The sequence below is a fragment of the Otolemur garnettii genome, unplaced genomic scaffold (assembly GCF_000181295.1).
Source record: "Otolemur garnettii isolate 467f Iridium unplaced genomic scaffold, OtoGar3 scaffold00024, whole genome shotgun sequence".
Lineage (NCBI taxonomy): Eukaryota > Metazoa > Chordata > Mammalia > Primates > Galagidae > Otolemur > Otolemur garnettii.
The window spans coordinates 12,494,716-12,499,911 of NW_003852419.1; the positions used below are offsets into that span (position 1 = coordinate 12,494,716).

The window sequence follows — 5,196 nt, forward strand, 5'->3', positions numbered from 1 at the left end:
TTTTTGAAATTAAGGGAGCATATTTTTTACTGAAAAAGAATCTGGGACAGATCAAAAAGAATGGAGGTGACCTTCTCCAAAAGAAAGGGGATGACCTTCTCTCTTCTATATCTGGGCATTACAAACCTCCTTAATGTGGAAGGATGAGGCTTAGCGCAATGACTAGTAACCAAGGATATTTTTATTAATTCGGGAAATGCTGAGTTTGATAATTAGTGTCTTTGAGGTTTATGCTAGTGAAGTTAATCACAAGGCATTTTAGAAACTTGATTTTAGTTTCTCTGTTTTTTGATCTTAATTCCTTCTTCTTAGTGGTTGTGCAGCTGAATGACAATGGGTCTCATCATTGCTGAGAAATTGCCTTCTGTATGGTTATTTCATCTGAGCATATGATTTTAAATGGATTACAAATGTCACAGTTCTCCCAGTTTATGGAATGGACTTAGTCAATGTTATAAACCTGAATTTATATAGTTTTGTGAACTGGAAAATAGAATAATAAATAACAGGATTTGTTTTTTATGAATGCTTAATTGAAAAGCAGCATAAATGAAGCTGCATGTTTCCATTAATTTTAATGGAATTAAATAAGTCTTGGTGCTTTCATGTTTATAATTATTAATAAGAAAGTCAAATAAAGTATTTTTCCATTTTCAGAGCAGTTTACAGTTTTATCGAAAGTATACATTCATAGAGGAATGCAGTTACTTAAAGTATCAAATATTTGATTCATCATTTTGAAAATCACAAAGGCATAAAAGTAGACATTTATGAATCACATTGTAATTTGGTTGAAAGTGCTTCTTTGACTAATATAAATAATAAGCTTTGTGAATGTAGCTTGACTTTAATTTGTCTGGATTATAATATGGAAACATTTAAAATGGTGAAAAAAATAAACCTAGTGGCAGGTACCTATACTTTAAGTTCAAATTATAAAGTCTAATTTTGGAATAATTTCAGGCTCACAGAAAAAATAGTTCACAGATTTCATCCATTTTGACATATTTGCCTTTATAGATACCCATCAATGCTGCTTTTTTCTGAATAATTTGACAGTAGGTTACATACATTATTGCCTTATACCCTTAATATGAAAACATGTAATTTGAAGAGCAAGCATATTATTCTCTTACATGACCACAGTACAGTTGTTAAACTCAGGAAATTTAATATTGACTTAATACTGTTATCTCATCTATACTCTAATTCAGTCAGTTGTCCAGTCATTGCCTTTAGGGCAACTGTTTTCCAGCATAGGACCCAGCCCAGGTGATGTCCTATGTGTTACCGTGCCCTTGTGTCTCTTTTAATCTGGAAAAGTGCCTCAGTCTCTCTTTCACTTTTAGGACATTGATGTTGTTGAAAATACAAACCAGTTCTTTTACAGAATATCCCTCAATTTGGGTTCATCTGTTGTTCCTTCATGCTCAGATTCAGGGGAGGCCTGTGTGCTCAGAGCATCACGTCTTTTCAGGCATTACTGGAGATGTTAGGTCAGGTCATGTTCAAACTGACCATTACATGGTGTCCACTTTCTTCATCATATAGTTACCATTTTTCCTTTACAATTAATAAATAATTTGTGGGGAAATCCTTTAAAATTACACAAATATCTTCTTCCTTATCTGGTTTCCATCACACCCCTGGTATCCATTGCTAATTTATGTCAGAATTTTAAAAACTCTATCATTCCTTCCATATTTATTGTCATTCTGCTATAAAGAAGTGCTTCCTGCCCTTATGTATTTTGATTCTCAAATTATCCCTAAGGCTGATGGGAGCCCCTTTACTTATTGCCTGTGTCCTATTTGCATACCGTTATGACTTTTTTTGGCATTGTATTACTTTTTTGGCATAATTATCTGTTCCAGATCCATCTTGGACTTCTCCCTTCCCCAGGACTAAGATCAATGATTTCTCCACGAAGTCCTTGTGCTTTTAGTAGGACTGGTATTAAAAACCTGTTATATGTAATTGTTGCTGTTCTAGAATGTCATTGCTATTCAACCTGTCAACAGATGGAATGGGAGGATACAGCATCTCATAGACACAGCTAGGAAGATGACTTTATACTGATCCCCTCAATTCCCACATAGCTTCCCACTCTGAATTCTTCCTTGTCTTATTTCTTGTGCTTATTTCTTCCTTGTCCTATTTCTTATTTCTCTCTTCTTCCATAATGAGACGGCAGGCTCACAACAAATACCAACATATTTACTCATTTGATCAATCCTGCAATATACTTAAAATAGTTTAGGGATTGGCTATACTTACTGACTATGAAAAACAAACATACCAAGAAGAGTTCAAGACTTATTTTCAGTGCTTTTATTTTTCTTTATAGTAGTGAAAATAGTTCAAGTCCAGTGTCCAGAAGATAACTTAGATTATTTTGCTTTTCATTTATTATTCTTATTTTTATTGTTTCTGGTTAATTGCAGGTACAAAGAATTAGGTTATAATGTTTGCATTTGTTAGGTAGAGTCCCTCTTGTAACTGTGTCCCGCCCCAAGAGGTGTGCCATACACCCACCCTAACATTGTGCCATTAAGTGGAGCACACCCAACCTCCCTTCCTCCTCCTCTCTTCCTGCTCCCTCGTTTTCCTGCTTCCTCATTCCCTTACCCTCCACCTTGAATTCTCTTATGTGGATGTGTATTAGATCGCCTCTTGGCTTCATATTAGTATCATGTACATTGCATTCTTCCTTCTCCATTTTTGTGATATTTTACCAAGAAGGATGTGTTCCAATTCCATCCTGGTTAATACAAAAGATGTAAAGTCTTCATCTTTTTAATGGCTGAATAATGTTCCATGGTATACATGTACCACACCTTGTTAATCCGTTCCTGGGTTAGTGGGCATTTAGGCTGTTTCCACATTTTTTTGTTTGTTTGTTTTTTGACACAGAGTCTCACTATGTCACCTTGGTAGAGTGCAATGGCGTCACAGCTCACAGCAACCTCAAACTCTTGTGCTTAAGTGATTCTTTTGCCTCAACTTCCCAAGTAGGTGGGACTACAGGTGCCCACCACAAAGCCCAGCTATTTTTGTTGTTGTTGTACTTGCTATTGTTGTTTGGCAGGCCCTGGCTAGGTTCAAACCTGCCAGCCCTGGTGTATGTGGCTGGCACCCTAGCCACTGAACTACAGGTGCCAAGCCATGTTTCCACATTTTGGTGATTGTAAATTAAGCTCTGGTAAATAGTCTAGTGCAACTGTCCCTATGATAAAAGGATTTTTTTTCCTTTGTGTAGATGCCTAGTAATGGGATTGCAACATCAAATGGGAGGTCTATACTTACCTGGCAGGGGAGATGCCATGATCATGAAGGTGGTTTTCCTAAGGCGAGGCTTATCCATTATACTCTGGATATGCTGACCCCTGTGATTTCCCCCAAAAGGGGAAACTGAACTGCATAATTTGTGGTAGTGGGGGACTGCGTTCATGCTTTTCCCAGAAGGAAAAATAAGGGGAGGTCTAATTTGAGTTCTTTGAGGATTCTTCATACTTCCTTCCAGAAAGATTGTATTAGTTTGCAGTCTCAAGTAATTTTGTTTTTAAATTCACCGTAGCCATATTATTCATTTTAATTAGTTACATATTTTCGTCTCTGCATTCAGCTTTAGGCTCCTTCCCCATCCTTATTGGTAAAATTTATTTTTTAAATGTAGAACATTAACATGATTCTCAAACTCAAGACTATATGAAATAAAAGAGAAAGTACAATCAGAGAAATATTTCAAGCTTCTTTTATTATCTTTTTTTTTTTTGAGGCAGAGCCTCAAGCTGTCACCCTGGGTAGAGGGTCATGGCATCACAGCTCATAGCAACCTCCAACTCCTGGGCTCAAGCGATTGTCTTGCCTCAGCCTCCCAAGTAGCTGAGACTATAGACACCCGCCACAACGACCAGCTATTTTTTGGTTGCAGCCGTTGTTGTTGTTTGGTGGGCTTGGGCTGGATTTGAACCCACCAGCTCAGGTGTATGTGGCTGGTGCCTTAGCCACTTGAGCCACAGGTGCCAAGCCATTATTATCTTTTAAGTTAATAATCTTTTTATAAAGAATATCAATATTTAAAATCAAACACAATGTATGGGTGGGTGCGTCTGTTGTTTTTGAATGAGTGGTGTTAGAAAATGTTGATGTCTATTTCGTCAAAGTATAGAAAATATGTAGAATGAAGTAGTCTTTCTGCTTCTCCCAGAAGCCTAAAAGGGTGAATATAGCTCGAAATGGTTAAAGCATAACTTGGATATAACATTAATTTCACTGGAAGAGGCTCAGCAAGCCCAGGATGGGCCTTGGAAAGGCCATGGTTCTGTCTTTGCTTGACACTAGGGGGCGCATTGGCTCAGATGCTGCCTGAATTCAGGTCCTTTCTCTGCCAGGCTGAGGCTGGGGTTTGGGGTTTAGGATTCACAGCCCTTGAGACCTTCCAAAACTATGATCGTGGTTTTGTGCCATCTCTTGGTGTTTGGCCCATAAGTGAGATGGAAGTTGTGAGATAGGGGCATTATCAGGCCTCCAGTATTCCCACCTCTTTTTTTTTTTTCTTGCTTATTTGGCATCTGTATACATTTCTTTTATTATTTTTTATTAAATCATACCTTTGTACATTGATGCATTTATGTGGTTCAGGGTACTGGTTCAAAATACCATGTGAAACGCTTACATTGAACTAAGTAACACATCCATCACAATTATACTCATTTCTTAATAGTTTTGAAATGTACCATTGCATCATGCACATTAGGTAAGGTCCCCCCAGATACCCTCCTTCTGCCCATATCCCCCTCCTCTACCCTTTCTCTCCTCTTGCCTTCTACTTTTTGGACTAGAGTTATGTTTTGCCATTCATATGAGTGTCTAGGTGATTATATATTAATTTCATAATTGTATCCAGTACATTGGATACTTTATTTCCCATTCTTGAGATACTTTGCTAAGAAGAATATGTTCCAGCTCCATCCAGGTAAACATAAAAGATGTGAAGTCTCTATCCTTTTTTATGGCTGCATAGTATTCCATGATGTACATATACCACGATTTGTTAATCCATTCATGGGTCGATGGGCACTTGAGCTGTTTCCATGTCTTGGCTATTATGAATTGGGCTGCAGTAAACTTTCTGGTGCAAATGTCTTTGTTGTAAAATAATTTTTGATCATCTGGGTATATACCTAGTAGAGG

The 5,196-nt window shown here is 37.4% G+C and overlaps 1 protein-coding gene and 1 non-coding gene across 2 annotated transcripts in view; both read left to right on the plus strand.

Annotated features, from left to right (window-relative positions):
• Positions 1-5,196, plus strand: part of EML6 (echinoderm microtubule associated protein like 6) — a 293,843-nt gene that overhangs the window by 44,380 nt on the left and 244,267 nt on the right. The window lies entirely within an intron of this gene.
• On the plus strand, positions 3,299-3,462 carry LOC111724604. The gene has a single exon (XR_002772874.1). It is a non-coding gene; the product is annotated as a U1 spliceosomal RNA (small nuclear RNA).